The following is an 18,281-nucleotide window of genomic DNA, read 5'->3' on the forward strand; positions in this document are numbered from 1 at the left end:
TCCATTTTGTTCTTGTGAAGGCGGAATCTGGAAAAGGCCATTGCCCGCCCTATTCCCGGGAGGAGAGGGAAGAACGAGCCGAGGGGGCGTTTGGCTGGGATGCCCTGGGCTCGGCCGCGTTCTTCCCTGCGGGTTTCGGACCTAGGGGAGTCTGAAGTACCCAGTCTCCCTTCACGTCGTCCTTCTTCTCACCTAGCCAAAAAGAAAGGCAGCCTAGAGGGGTGGTTCACACCAGTAACTGCTGGCATTTTGGGAGGCTGAGGCAGGAGGATTGCAGTGAGTGCAAGACCACCCTAGTCTACAGAGTGAAACTGTCTAAAACAAAGCAAAAATGAGGGTAGATTCCCTAGTTAAGGAATAGATAAATAGGACCCTGAGGAGGTGCAGAGGTCCCAGGGATAGAGAAAGATTAAAACGACCTCCCAGGGGAGCGAAACTGGTAACACCGTGCCTTGAACACATTTGCTGGAGATAGAGAGGGGATGAGTGTTGTTAGATGGAATTTAGTCCATGGGCACCTGAGCTTGCTGCGAAGAAAACAAAAACAAAAACAAAACAACAAAAGGGCAAGACCTCAAAATTAGTCTAGTCACAAATATCTTTGCCTGATAATAACAGCTCTAACACAATTTTGATAATTGCTTCAAAATGGACCCAGGTTTGCTACAGTGATAGAATACAATAATCAATAAAGAATACAAATTGACAGCCTGTTTAAACTTTTTAAACAACTCCAGAAAATGTGTGACCTTTTGAATTATTTATTAGCTACTTTTCTTATTGCAGTGACCTGTGAAGAAGCAACTTAAAGGAAAGACAATTTATTTGACTCTTGGTTTGGGGCATAGTCCTTTAAAGCCACCAAGGCCTAGGGGTAGGTGTGGTTCGCAGTTTTGATAGTAGGAACTTTTTCATTTCTGAGAGGATTAGGAAGTGGGGGCGGGGAGGGGCGGGGGACAGATGTTATTTCTTAATATTTTATTTAATATATACTGAAAGACCCCTGGAGTGGGGAGACCCTCGCTCAAGTCTCGGGATGATGCGACCCCCCAAGAACTCACACAAGACTGTCCTTGTTGTAATCACATGAGGTTTATCGATAGCAACCAGTGCACTGGGGTCGAGACTCGTATCCACGCAGGGGCAGTGGAGTTCGACCCCCGAGAGGCTGGGAGAAGAGGTATTTAAAAGGAGAAACCACAACCTGAGAGGTCAGGGATGGTGTCATTGGAAAGTGTGTAGAATAACAGTGAAAAACCACAAGGAAAAACTCTCTGTTTTTCAAGATTGTTTCCTAGGAGAAGCTGTCTCCTGCTTCTCAGATTGTTTAACTTCGTGGTCCGATAGTTCCTAGGAGAAGTTGCTTCCTGCTTCTCAAGATTGTTCTCTAAGATTTATGGTCAGCTAGTTTCTGGGAGAAGGCTGTTGAGCCGGCCAATGTAATTACCCATTCTATAGCCATAGGAGAGGCTTCTTGGAACATACAATTCTGGGGCCTAACCTGTTTTTTTTCCTTCTGCTCTAAACTTTGTGTCTAGGAGGGCAACTTTAAAACTTTTACCTTTCAATACAAGTTGCTAATTTTAGTATAATTTTATTAATAAATGTTAAACATGCTAATTCCTTGGTGACTTATGTGTTTTGTGTCTTGTTAAAGAACTCTCCTTAGGAATGATGTGAGAAAGACAGAATATGCCTGGCAAGCTAACTGCTAAGTACTGTTCCCACCACACGTGAGAGGAAAGCAAACGGAGGTATCAAGAATGGTAAAGCAAAGAAGGCTAAGCCATAGAGGAGATCTGAGCCGCTGTCTGCTAATCGCCAAAAAGAAAGGCCACCAGGCCAAAAAAAGGGGGGAGGTGGGGAGTTGTCCCTGAAAAGCTATCCAGAGGAAGAGGGAGGAAGAGCAAAGCAAATGCTGGAACAATCCTGTAAAACGACCCTGGGGATGCCAAGTAAACTGGTGTATGCAGTTACTGACCCTGCTGTATATTTTCTTTGAAGATTTATTTATTGTATGTATGTGGGTATACTGCCGCTGTCTTTAGAAGGGGGGCATCGGATCCCATTACAGATGGTTGTGAGCCGCCATGTGGTTGCTGGGAATTGAACTCAGGCATCTGGTAGATCAGTCAGTGCTCCTTACCGATGAGCCATTTCTCCAGCCCCCCATAAAATAACTAATTTTTAAAATCAAATTTTTTCTTAAATTGTAGAATTTTATTTCTTTTTGAAGTTACATCATTTGTACATAAGGACACCTGATTTAGGAGTGTGTGTGTGTGGGGGGGGGGGTAGCCACTGAGTGTATCTCAGAAGATGAAATGTCAGAAATGGGATTTTTCTGTCTGAATTTTTTATGATTGCTGGCTCCTAAGAAAGGTTCTAAGATATTCATTCATACTTTAGGAACTTCGGCAGAGAATCATTACAGAACGGGAGCAAAACTTCACAGGCATGACTGCCTCAAGGAACAATAATTGGATTTTCTAGGATATTATAAAGCTGCCATTCAAGACAAAAGCTTCCTGCTTTCCTTTTGCCAATCATTCTGTGGAGAATCGTTGTGCTAGTTCATTCCCCTGTCTGTGTTGCTCTTGAAAGCTCTTATATGGTTTGTGAGACACATTCACTTCTGTGACTTACTCTTCACAGCAGCAACAAACTCTTTGTTGACGTCTACAGTGAAGTTTTGGAGAAAGGAGCTTGGAAAGTTTGACACAGAGTTGCCCAGAGCCCCCACATCCTACGTGAATGTCTGTGTTTGAAAAGTGGAAAGCTAAATATGTGTGCTTGTTGAAGGTGGAGGGGATATTTTATACCCAGAATTCAAAGAGAATCTCTACTGCCCTGCAAGTTTAGAGTTTTGCTTTTTCATGCTTACCTTTGGTCTACCCTGAACTGAGTTTTATGAAAAGATGGAGATAGAAATTCCATTGAAGCTGCCCACGTTAAGAGTAAACAGTCATAGCACCATTTACTGAAGAATCCACCTCACTCCCCAGCCTGTGGTCCTAGCTCTTTCCTGGTCCAGGTTCTGTGTGAGTGTGGGCCTCTGATTGTTCCCATCTTCTTAGTGGTCCATTTGCCTAACCTTGTGGCACTATTCTCTAATGACCACGGCAATAAAAATGGTGGTTAAAATACAAAACAAAATGCCTCTGCCTTTTGTCATAGTGCTAGCCAATCTCACTACTAGCTTTTTCTTCCTCGTAAATGTTGGCAGTTCCCGTCATTTGTTCTTCCGTAACAGTTTTAGAATAAGACATGTTGGAATTTTTATTGTATCTGTATTGAGTTTATTGGTTAATTTGGTATGATATATCCTTTTTTATAATGATGAATCTTCCAGTCTGTGAACATGAAATAGTTCTTTATTTGTGTAAACACTTTGAATGTCTTTCCATACAATTTTATAATTTTTTCTGTGAGTATCTGTGAATAATATTTCCAGAGACTTTTTATTATTTAATGCTGTTCTACTTGGTATATTTCTAGTTACTGTGTCCTAGTGGGTGGGGCTGCTGGTTGCTTCTGTCTTGAAGCAGGAAGGGTGTTTGGAGGTCATTAGGAGCCATTGAGGAAGCCTGTGGAGGATGGGGTGTTCTGAAAGGAGGAATGTAACTTATTGGGGTCACAATAACTGTGTCAGAATGAGAAAAGGTCAGGAAGACAAACACAAAGACAAACACATGAAGTGTTTCCCCTTGTCCAGGGACAGTAACTCAGAATCAGGCAAAACACTGGATTCTCATCATAATTCATTCAGATACCCAAATACTCAAAGTAGAAATAAAACAGGCTGTTATTTATAAATTTACAGACAAGATGAAGTTCTGAGATAGTCAAAATCCTGAACAGACTAATTTAAAATTCCCACTTCGGAAATATTACTTTTTAAAACGTTTTATTTATAATTGACACATTACTGTACATATTTGTACAGGGGAAGGTTTTAATATGTATATACAATGCCTAGTAATATGATTGGTATTGTTACCTCAGGTGTCTGTTGCTTATGTTAGTGTTTAAAATTTTTTCTACCTGCTTCTTTGAAATATTAGATTAATTGCCAAGCCTAGTTATCTGTGCTGTAGAACACTGAAGGCATTCCTCCCAGTTCCTGCTTCAGGAATATGGTCTTTGTATATTCATACATGCATATATGAAGTCACACACTGTGGCAAACAATACTGTCTAACGCCTCCATCCTTCAGAGTTTCTGCTTCATGACTGCCTTGCCTTTCTCTTCATCATAACCCCCTGGAATCAAAGTCACTCCAGTTTTATGCTGGAAAGGACAATTGTTGAATTTACAGAATACTGTAACCACCTGAATTTAATAGCTTCACAATGGTAACTTGCAAGTTTCCTAATTTACTCAGAGACAGCAAAAATGAGATTTGTGGAGTTGTGGTGGTACATACTTTTGAACGCAGGACCCAGGATGAAAGTGCTCCATGATTGTCTCGGGGAAAACCAGATTGTGTCTGGCAATCATGTTAGCTGTCCATCATCTTACATGCAAGAGGTCATGTGATATGCATTCTTATTTTTTTGTAATCAGATTGCCAATAAAAACTTTATGTATAGTAAAAATGTTTCATTAACTTATGTTAATTATGTGCTACAATGCTTCATAATGACATTTTAACCATGTACATGATGTAGTTTGATAAATCAGGCCCCTCCCTTACCCTCTCACCACTCCACTCATGATAAAGCCACGTATCTCTGTAATGCTGTGTGCCTAGTCAATCATGAAGATGCCCATGGTGGCGATAGAAGCTGTGTTGGCCAGATCCATGGGAACACAGAGATCAACTAGAGTTCAGCCCATTCCTGTACACACTTAGACATGGCCCCTAAAATACCACAGAGCACATAGTTCAGTTCAAATCAGGGAGGTGAGTCTGGAACTTGTGAAGAGACAGGCTTGGGAAAGTTTTCCAGAGGAAGGCATGCAATCTTCAAGAGTAATTCTTGGACATTGGGAGCTTTGATTTCATGCTAAAACTACACAGCAGGCCCAAGGGCTTTTCCTTCAGCAGAGACAGGAGTTAATAGTTTGTTTCATAGTGCAGTGGAGATGCTATCTTGGAGAGGATTTTACACATGCAAAAGTGAAGAAATCCATGATTGTACTCTGGTTTCTGCAGGCTTCTCTTTATCTTACCTTTGCAATGATTAAGCTGAAATCAGAAGAAACATAAGACTCAGTAGGTGGCGGGCCTTGGGTATGCAGCTCTGTGAAGGAGCTTGTCTTATCTGTGCAGGCTTGAGGGCAGGTGGGACAATGATCCGATCCATTCCTTAGGGTTTTTTGTTTTGTTTTTTTTAATATACAAAGGTCTGTGGGAAATCCATAGTCCTAGGCAAAGCCAGTTCTACCAAACAAAACAAAAACAAAAAACCAAGCCCACAAACCTAACAAAAAACAAAAACCCAAGCAAAACAAAACAAAAAACCCAAAAACCAAAAACCAAACAAACAAACCAAAAAACCCACTCATATGGAATTTCAGATTTTATCCAGTTGGCTTTGAAGGCTTTAGGAAATATGATATTTGGGTTTCACAGAATCTTCGTGAATGGCTCTTGAATGGTTGAATTCAGAGGGAGGCAGCAGAAGTGGAGATTTCCTAAACAGTAAAATAGAGTGCTTTATTCTGGTCATCAAGTCAGAACTGTTTAGGGTGCTGTGGAACAGCTGCCCACTTTAGATGAAGACAGAATGATAAAATACACTTTAAGAGCACTGGCTGCTCTTACAGAGGATAATGGATCATTTCCCAGCATCCACATGGTGATCACAACTGTCTATAGCTCCAACTCCAGGGAACTCATGCCCTCTTCTGATGACCTAGGGTAGAAGCCACAGGCCTATCTAGCAAGATCCTGGTCTGGAGGTATCTGTTACATTGTGAGTTAGAGGCCAGCCTCCTTTACATGGGACCCTGTTTCAAAGAATGCAACCCAGGGTCAGTGAGATGACTCAGTGGGCAAACATTAGTAGCCAAGACTGGCGACCTAAGTTTCACCCTCAGGTCCAGTATGGCAGAAGGGAAGAACAAGAAACAGTTCGTTAACAGAATATCAGCATTTGTACTTTGGTTCCTGAGCCCCAATCCAATGGGTATGACTGCCCATTGCTCTGGAGACACCGCGTTCTAAGTCTGTTTGCTTTGTTCATTCTTGAAAATAATCTGAGATAAAGGGAAGTCAATTTGTCAAGAGCAAAACATAAATGAAGACATGAACGCCACAGAAAACTGTCTCCCAGCAATGAATTGTTTGCAGTAGTTGAGTTTTCTGTGTTTGAAAAAAAACACAGGCTAGTAAACACACAGATTTAGAAATCAAGAGGATGGTGAAAATAGGTAATATATCTATTTGTTTAATCCATTGCCACTAGTATATAAACTGTCGTCCTCGGGGAGTTTAGGATGATGAGCATTATGCTTTATGACAGCTATATCCCTCATATATGTGTGTGTTCGTGTGTGTGTGTGTGTGTGTGTGTGTGTGTGTGTGTGTGTGTGTAGGGCAGTGTATATATTTATTGTACTCAAGCAACACCCACAGTCTATTCCCAGATCAATATCAATATTCCACATTTGGGCCCAAGTAAAACCACTTTCAAAAATAACTGTATCTGTTGCTGGAGCTTGTAAGGGAGCAACTAAATTGCTTTCAGCTACAAAATGGGAACGTGAAACGAGGGGCGGGAGCAACTGTCCATTTAATATTGCTTGGCTTTAGCTGCTTTTGAAAAAAATTCAAAAGACAGAAGCTTTAAATAAGAGTTCCCAAGGCTTGCATCTTTTTTCTTGTTGGATTTCTAGGTGTTTCTTTAGGACAGGTAGTGAAGTGACTATCCAGTGGCTAGATAGGTCTCTATTTGAAGAGCCGGTGACTACTCTCTTTCTTACCATTTCAGAATTTTGTTTTGTAAAGAAATACAAAAACATTCTAAAAATTCCAGTTTTAGAAAAAAAAAAAGTGATTTCAAAAACTGGGGAGAATCTCAAGGATTATATTATATCAGCTGGGGATGTAGCTCAGTGGTAGAGCGCATGCTTCGCATGTATGAGGTCCCGGGTTCGATCCCCGGCATCTCCAGTTCCTTTTTGCTCCAGAAAAATTGATTTTAGATTTTAAAATGTCAATCATTATGTATTATGTCCTTCACCGCATTTGTTCTATACAGTATTTTTGTTTTAACTACGGCTAATAGAGCCACATATTCGTAGGAAGTGACCTAGGATTGCTTCAAGATGTTTTAATACCACTTTGTCTGAAATAAATTCATCTGAGAGCATAGAAAAGCACACCCCTTGAATGACGAGAGAATCGAAGCGTTCTGGGAAAAGGTTCATTTTCAAGAATGAATGCTTATTTGTGGTGTATCGCCGGTCTTTTAGGGCAGAAATATATTGTCTTGAAAACGCAGAAACACGGACAAAATGTCTTTAATTCCGTGTGTCATAGAGCTTTTAAAAAAGTCAGTATATAGTGAGAAAAGGGGAAAAGTCTAGTTCATTAACGGCAGATTCTGGTTCCAATTTCTAAGGGAACCAGAAAAAGAATGATCAATAGGATTATTATGGTTATTTTGTACGCCGTCTCGCATGCCTGGCCGGTTAGCTCAGTTGGTTAGAGCGTGGTGCTAATAACGCCAAGGTCGCGGGTTCGATCCCCGTACGGGCCAAGTTTCTCTTTTTGTGTCGGTCGTTGTCTCGCCAACTTGTGAAAATTGAATAAAATTTCAGCTTGTCCAAGCCCTATTGATAGGTGACAACTCGTGAAACTTACATTTTATGTTTTGCAAACAGTCCGTCTCCTTACGCCAAATTATAAGAGACTCATTTTCCCTAAACAGAGGACTCAATAGCTTCATATCAGTGCAGACACCTTGTGAGTTGGTTCTGAATACATTAGAGGAAAAAAAAATCTGTTTTTTTTTTTTTTTTTTTTTTTTTTTTTTTTTTTTTGAGTACATACACCCTGTTCTTGGAATGGTTTGTGAACAGAGTATCCCACTACTGTCATACAAGGTTAGTGTGAGCGAACACTATCCAGAGTGTCTCTGTTGAAGAGAGTTTGTGGCAGGAATTCAGGAATTCCACGCCTCTAGAGAGAAGCTTCTTTTTTCTTTCCTTTACCTTTGATTTCTCCGGTAAGAAAAGGCTGAGAAGTCCTTTTAGTGATCTTACTACCTTCTACGTTCCCTCGACGACTGGTTCTTTTCTTGTTTATTCATGAACTCCTGGTTGTATATCTAGGCGAGTGCATTTTTCACCTGTCGTTTTAACGGCTAAGGGAAAATTCCCCGATCAAGTCCTCAGGTCCAAGTGAAGGCGGGTTCTCCTTCAGCCTCCCAAGGATATCTGTGGCTCAGTTTCGGAGTTGCTCAGAAACTGAGCCTTTACGGTTGCGGTTCCAGACACCGATTAAGTAAATCTGAGAAAAAAAGTTTATTTTCTTTGTTTTCTGTATTTTTAATAAACTGTTATTACAAGGGTGGGTCAAGAGGTGTTTATATGGTCCTTAGAGATTTACGGAAGAAACTTTTTTTTTTTTTTTAAATTTGAAGTCTTTATTGAACCAATTGCATGTTAGGTTACAAAGGTATTTCACTTTTCCAAAATGCTGTTTCTCTTTGTAGACCAATCTGGCCACAAAAGGCTACCTGGCTAAGTATTAGCCAGAAACTTCTAAATCCCAGTGTGATCTTCTTGTGGCATTTTTCCAACAAATAATGCAGACCAAATCACAAGATGGCCACCTCACTGGTCACATGGTCCTTAGGTTAATGAGCAGAGGCTGACAGGCTGTCTCCTCACTCTTCCAAGAACCGCCCAAGTGCACACTGCAGAAGGAAAGTTTGTTGTGAATACCACAGGACAGAAGGACAGACAGCTCATAACTCCAGTGGAAAAACATATAGGAGAGCTGAGTGGCAACAGCAGGCACTGTGATAACCTGGGCTGTCAAAATCTCTCCGTTACTCTGGCATGCAGTTGGAGATCCCATGGCTATGAGCAGCCACAGCCCTTGGAAACATGCTTCGGAAGAAACTTTAACAGAATCAAATGCCCTGGCTTAAAGGACCGAAAGACCAAACAAACTCCAAATTAAAGACAATATAAATTATATTTATTAAACATCTACCAAATATTAAAAAGAGTTTGTTAAATGATTAAGAAAGTGAAGAGGTAAACTCTCTATCTGGCTCGTTGGTCTAGGGGTATGATTCTCGCTTAGGGTGCGAGAGGTCCCGGGTTCAAATCCCGGACGAGCCCAAATTTTAATCGTGTTTCTCATCTACGTTTCTTTTTAGCAAGTAAGCGTTCTTTTTGTGCACTTGATTTGGGTTTGCAATTTGAATTACAAACAATTAATTCTAATTAAAACTAGTCATTTTCAAATTTGACTTTCATTTTTTTCCTTCAGTCTCTAGACCAGCGAGTTCTGCGCCAAGAGGGTACTAAATTCTGCAAAAGATTTACATGCATATGATGCGACATAGATGCTCGCTGTAGTGCCGTAATTAGAATTGATTTTTTTTTTAAGTTACGAGCTCTAATGCTGTAATGATAAAAGGTCGAATTGTTACCAAACCACCTGCACCCAATGCGGGGTTTGAACCCACAACCCTGAGATTAAGAGTCTCATACTAAGGCCCTGGGTTCGGTCCCCAGCTCCGGAAAAAAAAAAAAAAAAAAAAAAAAGTCTCATACTCTACTGCCAGGAACACAAGTGACTCTGTTCTATAATACACAAATAGGTATTATGTCCCCTACAACACTGCCCTCCAAAATCGTTATAAAACATGATTTTAGATTTTATTTTGTTGTTCATATTAATTTTCTGGGTGAGGTGAGAAAAGACGAAACTCTAATAACAAAAGTTTAGCTGGAAATTATTACACTGTGCTCTACATTTTCCTGCTTTTCCTATCCTCATCCACTGGTGTCCATATTTCTTTCCCTTTTTTTCTCTCTTTTCGTTTCTCTTTCTATTTTCGTCTTTCTTCTTCCTCCCTTCCCTTCCCTTTTCCTCTTTCTTTTCTCCTCGTCCTCTCTCTCTTCTTGATAAATCACAAAATGTTTCCTGGTTCACTTTTGACTTTTTCAGAACTCGCGACAAATAATGTTGCTATCACTAATCAATTATCCAGGGCTCTTCCTTTCTGTGACCAACTGAGGCTTTACAGACCTGAAGGGACAATAATGCAGACAAGCTCTACGAGGAGGCTTCTGTTGTCAGGTAGAGATTGCCTGGTAGACTTTAATTCTCATTAAGATGAGACTGTCGACTTCATAAATTTGTGGCAAGAAATATAACTATGTGGCCTAGTTGCATTTTTTCAATTGTTTTCAAAATTGGAAAAACCAAATTCATACCCAAAGTATGTAATCAAAGCAAAGGGGATTAGGTGGTAACAACTGCATCATTGTGAAGACCTGAGACCTCTCAGCACATTATTAGTTATCTGCCAGGAGGCAATGGAGATTGCATTTAACAACTCCTCCACCCCCAGTGTAGTCATCCTCCCTGCCCTCTCCACGCCTTTCTCTTTCCTTAACCTAAGAACCTGGATGCAGTTAATCCATAGAACAAAACGAATTCATAGCTACCTATTCAAAAATGGCAGCTAGCTCCTCAGGTCTGGTAAAGAAAATCGTGTATTGTAAAATATCAGGAATGGGCTCCCTAGATTTGGTGATGTTGAAACTGGGAACCAAAGATCAACAGTGGATTTAACTTAATTTATAGCTTTTAAGTTTAACTTAAGGCTTTTAACATGGACACCATTATATGGTTAGTAAATGTTATTGAATTGACTTTAAAAAATCTTATGTGAGCTTTTCTAGTAACAGATCATCTGCAGGCAGTTTACACATTTTTTGATGAGACCAATTACAATGAGCAATTTAGCCAGTTCAGGGGCAGCGTGTGATCTGTGCAGGCACATGCATACTTTAGAAAGCCTTGGCAACTTAAGAGACACAAAAAGGATACAAAGGTGCAGGGGCTTAGAGCTATTTGAGGAACAGACTGGTTCTTAGACGAAGGAAACAGGAAGTCAAGAGTTATCTGAGCAGGAAGTAGAGGGGACCACAGAAAGGAATATCAAGAAGGTCCTCAGCCATTTTGGATCACAGTTCAAGAGAGTCTCCATGCGGGATGTAATTGGGCTGGGTGCGACCTCTTGGACAGTCTTCTGGATTGAGGTGCACAAAACACACACTATCTGCTCCATGGGATGGATTTCCATTCAAGTTGCCACACAGGACTCTCATGGAGAACAGGGCTATTGCTCAGGGGCCTGCTTTCTTCTTCAAGTGGTAGCAGTGAGGTCACCCTTCGATTTATGACTTTGGTGAATAATGGAAGCTTAGAAGAAGAAGTTGGATTCTTTCAAGAATTTATTTATTATTTTTGGCAAGTTCTTATTTTAGATTAAACAACAATCATGGAATTGAGCTTGTGAGAGTGTATTTAGACAAAATGGACAATATTAAATACATCTGTAATAAGCTAAAATAAGATAACCCAATCAATCAGCTGGGGTTGGGAAAGAGCTAGAACGTTACATTTAATTTACTCCAATATTTCTTGAAGATTTTAAGAGGTTAGTGCTCAGTTAAGTGACCAATAGCATGCTTTTTTATTCTTGTCCAGGCAAACAAACAAACCAAACCAACCAACCAAACAAACAAAAAACCCCAAACAAAACAAAACAAAACAACAACAAAACCCCAACAAAGTCCCACAAAACACTGAACAATAGCAGAGAACTCTTTCATTATATCACAGGGGAGTGAACACTGCTAGTCCACTAGTAGTCTAGTTCTGGGTGGGGGATTGTTTGCCTATGTGTATGACTCCAATGTAGTATAACAACACGATAATCTTTAGTGGAATCTGGAGAAGAATAAAACCAATTTCTGATGTCAGATGTGTCTGTCATGAATAAGGAAAAACAAGAGCTTCTCATAATCTCAAGGAAGCTGGAAGAAATCCTAAGACTATCAAATTAATATGCATTTGAATCCTACTTGAACCCAGCTAGGAGACTGCTAATTTAAAAATATATTAACTTCATCTTGATAGTCATTTTTAAATTAAGAGTTAATGTGGGGGCGGGGCGGGGGAGAGTTAATGTGGTCTCCTTGTTAATCAACAAAGACCAATGTCAATTAAAGGACATTTTAGTATGTTTCTCCTTCCGTAGTCTTATTTTTATCTTATCCTGTCCTTTCTCATCTTTTTTAACACAGGCTATCACTTTGGCTGGCCCTGAACTCACTATGTGGACCAGGCTGGGGCTGGAATTCACTGAGGTCTCACTGCTCCTGACTCCCTGGTGATGGGGTTAAAACTGTACTCAACCGGATCAACTCATAGAGTTTTGCTGCAACTACAGACTGACCATCTCAAATCTTGCTGATGAACGGGGGATAGGGAGGATGGGGGAAACACGGGGGATGGGGGATGGACGAGCTGTTTGACCACAATAAAAGTTGGTTCGCTCAAAGTCCTTAATAATTTTGCTTCTGTTTCCTCGGTTTTGAAACTTCCGTTTTCTTCAGGGGCCAAGTCACAGAAATTTGGTTCTGAAGAGGTACTCAAATAAAGTGAGAGAATAAATGAATACAAATTCAAAAGTAAGAGGCAGCTGCTACTTGCACAGTGGCTAAGCAGACTCTAACCTCACGCAGAGATGGCATCCCAAGTAGGGAAGGGGCTGCACGTGTGTCCTTCGATAGCTCAGTTGGTAGAGCGGAGGACTGTAGGTGGAGCTTCCAGACATCCTTAGGTCGCTGGTTCGAATCCGGCTCGAAGGAACCTATGTTTTTGTTGTTGTTGTTGTTTGGGGTCGCATTTCCAAGAGAATTGAGCGGCATTTTCCGTATTTGAATGAGCCCAACACTATTCTCGATGTGCAGAGAAGTGAGTGTAAGTTTTAAAAATTGTTCTCTGAAATGATTTTAATACTTCCGTGACTTTGACGTCATAGACCACATAACCCCATCCCTGGAGATCCTTTCTGCGCTTGAACAAAAGAATCGGAGACGCCCTTTTGCCACCCGCAACCCACCACGTGGCTGAGTGAATGCAGGGCCTGTGGGTAATCGGTGGCGTACGCGCGCCCTCGAGTGGTCGGAGAGTTCTCAGCAGCTGGAACTCAGACTCAAGTTTCTCGCCCGCAGTTTCACATCGGCTCTTGGCTGGAGAGAAATCCTATTCATTCAAGCTTTTTTGGTTTAATTGTGTTACGATGGTTTTGTTTGTTTGTTTCAAGAGGCTGGGAGGAAATTGGTGTATATCAGAATGACCTGGAGATATTTTACAACCTAGGAGATGCTAATTTCAAAAGTTATATAGGCGACTTTAATGTGCTGCAAGGGCTTTAAAACGCTGCTAGGCGGCAGGCCATCCAGAGCCATAAAGTGAGCCTTTCTCTCAAAAACAAAACAAAACAAAACAATACAAAAAACAGAAACAAAACAAACCAAATAGCATTGCTGGAATCGAAATGGCAGTTTTAGGGGAGAAATGCAAGAGGAGATTAGTTCAAAGGAACTCTCACGTATTTGCTAATTTGTGCTAATTCCTTTAAACTTTATTCCTGCTCTCAAAACCTGCGGTAGAGTGTTAACGAGAGATTAATATTAAGCAAGACAAAGTAATTGACAAGGATTTTAGTTCAATATACCGAAATTTCTTGTACCTTCCGTCCCATGTGTCAGAACTTTTATTCTCTAAGCAAATCATTTTCAAGTTTTGGTTTAAATCATAACGATCTTTAATTAGCAGTATGAAAAACCACGAAGCCTGGTTGGTTGCAGGCCAGTCTGAGCCCGCAACACCGGATGATCCTGTGTTTTGAAAGTGAGGTGTGCGGGGCGGAGCCGGAGCGGGGTTTTATTTATTTATTTATTTATTTATTTATTTATTTATTTATTTATTTATTTATTTATTTATTTAAAGATGACGTTTGGGCCTCGGGTATATATAATATACTATATACTATAGTGTATATATATGTATATATACACTATATATTAGATAGTCCTGAACTAGGCGTTTCTGCAAGGCACAGTAAATTCCAACCCACATAGAGTCTTACATTTCCTTCCGTATCTTGGACTGTATTCCGGGATATTCAAGTGCCGGTAACGGAATCGAAACAAAAAAATCAAACGACCTAGATTCAAACACAACTACGCTTCCCCGTCTCATTAACGAAGGGAATGCGTTTGCTCACAGCTGTGAGAACTTGGAAGAAAACTGGGAAATACGTGAAATAAGAGTATATTAAGATATAACTACTGGAATTGCAGGTTTGCAAATTCTCTCGACAGTAACAAAACTCCAAAGCTCCAAGCAGTAAGAAAAGTCTCAAAAGAACTCGGTCATTTCCTGGAGAACATTGTGTGGTAGGAAGTAGGTCTTTCCGGGTTGCTGAGAGAACCTCTGAAATTGAACTCTGGAGGTTAAGAGTGACTGAGTTGGCAGTTCTTGCTCTAGCAAGGTATGATGGGAAAAGAAACGGGCAGATGCAAAACTGGAGAATGCGGGCATCGATCCCGCTACCTCTCGCATGCTAAGCGAGCGCTCTACCATTTGAGCTAATTCCCCTCCTGATGGCAAGGGGCTGCTACCTTGCTCCTTTTTCATATCTGGATGTAATTCAATGCTAGCTGGTGTTTCCAACCCATCAAATAAAGGTTGTGAGAGTGGGGGTGGGATGGAGGGGGTGTTAGTGTGTTTGTTGATTTGATTGTTTTTTAAGTTCAATGAAATCCGGACAAGATGATTAAAAACGGAAATGGAGAAGGTAAAATAGAGTATTTAAGAAAGGTTCTCCTGGGCTAGGGTTGGTGTTTTATAATCTCAGAACTGCAGGGGACGGGAAGAAAATTGCCTCCTCTTTGAGGCCATCTTGTTTTACATAGCAAAACGAAGCTAAAAGTATGAGATTGTGGCTTGGTTGTCACGGAACAGTCCCGGGGTTACTTGCGCCCTGTATAGATGACAGACAGCACCGCCAGTTCTGGACAGCACAAAACGACCAGGACGCAGAGATCACTAAAACAACGGTGCTGGGATTGACAAGAACTTAATGCTGGGGTACCCTGTCCTGCCTGGTTTGTGTGTCAACTTGACACAAGCTGAAGTTATCACAGAGAAAGGAGCCCCAGTTGAGGAAATGCCTCTATGAGACCCAACTGTAAGGAATTTTCTCAACTAGTGATCAATCTGAGAACTCAGCCCATTGTGGGTGGTGCCATCCCTGGGCTGGAGTCTTGAGAGCAAGCTGAGCAAGCCAGGGGAAGCAAGCCAGTAAGTAACATCCCTCCATAGCCTCTGCATCAGCTCCTGCTTCCTAACTTGCTTGAGTTTCAATCCTGATTTCTTTGGTGATGAACAGCAGCATGGAAGTGTAAGCTGAATAAACCCTTTCCTCCCAACTTGCTTCTTGGTCATGATGTTTTGTGCAGGAATAGAAACCCTGAGTAAGACAGACTCTGTGCAAGGAAACCAGGTGCCAGATGGGAATTAAACATTAGGCCGAGAAAAATAATGTAGTTCCCTGGGCTGGGCTTTGGCTCTATGGCTCAAGAAGGCTCACTCTTGAAGGTCAGTCCTTTGGGTTTTTTCCCCCCTCTCTTTTTCTTTTCTTTCCCTTTGCTTCCTTCTTTCTTCTCTCTCTCTCTCTCTCTCTCTCTCTCTCTCTCTCTCTCTCTCTCTCTCTCTTCCTTTTATTCTTTGTTTTTATTTTTTAAATCACTGCCAGAGGCCACATGGCCATGAGTGAAAATGTCTGTCTTGGTTAATTTCTCTTTCCTTTGGTTTCTACAGGCACTATTTCGAGGAGTTTCAAATTTAATTTTCCAAAGTAAATATCAAGAAATGGTAATTTTGAGGTAGAGCCCACGATGACCTGAAATTCACTGTGTAGTCAAAAATGACCCCAAAGTCATGATCCTCCTGTCTTCTTTCAGGAACGTTCCACTACCTTCTGCTAGAAGTGAATACATATATTCTTTTGGCCTAGAGAAATCTTTGTAAAAAAGGAAAAGAAATATTTGTTCTTTTCCTTTTGGATTTACAGAGTGCCAGTATCAGGTGTGGTTCCAGGTTCTGAATAGAACTGTGGAGAGGTTCCTAGTCAACAAGCACAAGTGCTATTGCCTCATCTGAAAGTTTATCAAAAAGACTTCCGCTTGTGGGCTTAATGTTTATTTTTAAAAACGCAATAAAATTGGAGCAAGATAATAAGAACTAAAAGAAAGAAAGTGAAACATTTAAGTCAGTGATTCTAGAGCCCGGTGTACCGGTGGACTGGTGTACCTAAGCAGCTGGGGGACTGAGATGGAGGCCTGCCTGGATACTTCATGAACACCAGCCAGTCAGAGCTAGGAAATAAGATCCTGTAAACATGCAGAAACAAATGAGTAAACAAAGAGGAAAAGGAAAGAAAAGAAAAACACACATCCCCAAGGCTGACCCTATGTCTCTGAGCTGTGCAAGGAGCCCATAGGAGGCCTCTCCAGAGTCTTTAGATGTCAACACTTGCTTTTTTCTCTTGCTTATTCATTACAGTCAGGGTTGACAAAGGAAAATGGCTTTCTGTGGGAAGAAGCTCCCTCCATCACATAAGAGATTTTAAATCTCAGATGCTGAAATTGTTTATAGAAACCCACTGTTATTCCTCTCATGGTCAGACCGACGCAACCACTGTCTAGATTCTTCCTTCTTACTGGACAGAATCTGCCCAATCTGGTCTCTATTTATCCTTCAAATGACTATGAGAAGTGTAGGTGTGGAACAGGACTGAAAGGCTAGCCCATTCCCAGGCACAGATCCATCTGCTGTGCGACTACACTCGCACTATGAGATTTTCAGCAGGAACACATTTTGGAGTTCCAGTGACACTGGATTGGTTGTTAACTTCCCAAAAGCTCAGTTGTGGTTGAAGATGAGGAATATCTTAAAATCCACACTTAAGTTTTGGGAGTTGCTAAATGGTGCCACCCCCTCCTCCCGCCCCAACTTTAGGAAGAAGTACCCAAGCACCAAAATACACTGGCCATGGCCGTCTGCAACCCACAACTGGCTTCCCCAGTTGTCTCTTATTTGATGCAACTATATCATTATCTAGCAAACCTAGATAAATCTAAGAAAAGAGGTAAGCAGAAAGGACAGGCTGGCTACAGAATATCTAGAGGGAGTCAAGGACAGGGAAACTTACTAGGTTTTTTTTTTTCTTGTTTTTTATATATACCCATGAAACTATGAGCATCATATAGGAATATGTCCAATGTTTGAGAACACCTAAGAGAAATGTTATGCTGACAGAGCAAAACGAGACCATATGATATTATTTCTTATGCACACCTTATGTCCTTTGGTAGCTCAGTTGGTAGAGCGGAGGACTATAGAAGAGTTTACTTTTCATTGACCTATCCTTAGGTTGCTGCTTTGAGTCTGGCTTGAAGGAGAAGTGTTTTGATAGTATCTGGTCCTTTAGACCCTATGATACCGCTCCCTCTTGCACTGATTGAATATGTAGAATGTGTCATCTGCTCACAATGCTTAGGTTTTATTTTTTTATTTTTTAAACCAGGAATTAGACGTATGAGATAGCCAGTGGGGTCCCCTGTGGTCTTGACCTTGGCAAAAATTTTATGAGGCCAAGTCAAACTTACCCCGAAGCAAAACGCAACGTATCATTTCTCAGATAAAGCCTTTATTGTTCAGTCCCTTTGCATAGTGTGTCCCCAACACTCTGCCTCACTTGTGACTGTTCCACACATACCTAAAATGTGTGGTCGTTTCATCTGGGATGGTAGTATGGAGAAAAGGTCGGCGGGGTTGATTGAGGAGGAGTCTCTGAAAATGACAGGAGATGGGTATAGAGACCCATGCCTGGAATCCCGGCACCTGAAGTGGTTGAAAGCAGAATCTAGGCAGAGCTCATAAACACCTCCAGCTTCTGATTTTGCTGTTAGTGTATGTGTTTTGGGTTTTCTTTCTTAGAGGCTTTCTGGTGCACCTAGACTGTTCCACTCCTTACAGCCTTCCTTCAGCTCTCCAGCTTCTCGCCTATGTAGTCTCTGCTCTTCTCGCCTATGCAGTCTCTCTTCTCGCGTATGCAGTCTCTGTTAGCCTTTCATAATTAATAAGCTTTACAATTTATACACCCCAACAAATAAAAGTCTCCTTGTATGGCTTCCTATGCTTTCCCACGGTGCCCATTTT

General features: G+C 41.1%; 5 non-coding genes across 5 annotated transcripts; 4 read left to right on the plus strand and 1 right to left on the minus strand.

Annotated features, from left to right (window-relative positions):
• Positions 1-7,049: 7,049 nt before the first annotated feature.
• Trnaa-cgc2 (transfer RNA alanine (anticodon CGC) 2) lies at positions 7,050-7,121 on the plus strand. Its single transcript has one exon. It is a non-coding gene; the product is annotated as a tRNA-Ala (tRNA).
• Positions 7,122-7,636: 515 nt separating this feature from the next.
• Trnai-aau7 (transfer RNA isoleucine (anticodon AAU) 7) lies at positions 7,637-7,710 on the plus strand. Its single transcript has one exon. It is a non-coding gene; the product is annotated as a tRNA-Ile (tRNA).
• Positions 7,711-8,941: 1,231 nt separating this feature from the next.
• On the minus strand, positions 8,942-9,070 carry LOC120097977 (small nucleolar RNA SNORA44). The gene has a single exon (XR_005495931.1). It is a non-coding gene; the product is annotated as a small nucleolar RNA SNORA44 (small nucleolar RNA).
• Positions 9,071-9,232: 162 nt separating this feature from the next.
• Positions 9,233-9,304, plus strand: Trnap-agg17 (transfer RNA proline (anticodon AGG) 17). Its single transcript has one exon. It is a non-coding gene; the product is annotated as a tRNA-Pro (tRNA).
• A 3,464-nt stretch (positions 9,305-12,768) lies between these two features.
• On the plus strand, positions 12,769-12,856 carry Trnay-gua6 (transfer RNA tyrosine (anticodon GUA) 6). Its single transcript is given in 2 exon segments — positions 12,769-12,805; positions 12,821-12,856. It is a non-coding gene; the product is annotated as a tRNA-Tyr (tRNA).
• The last annotated feature ends 5,425 nt before the right edge of the window (positions 12,857-18,281 follow it).

Source organism: Rattus norvegicus, chromosome 17 (assembly GCF_036323735.1).
Source record: "Rattus norvegicus strain BN/NHsdMcwi chromosome 17, GRCr8, whole genome shotgun sequence".
NCBI lineage: Eukaryota > Metazoa > Chordata > Mammalia > Rodentia > Muridae > Rattus > Rattus norvegicus.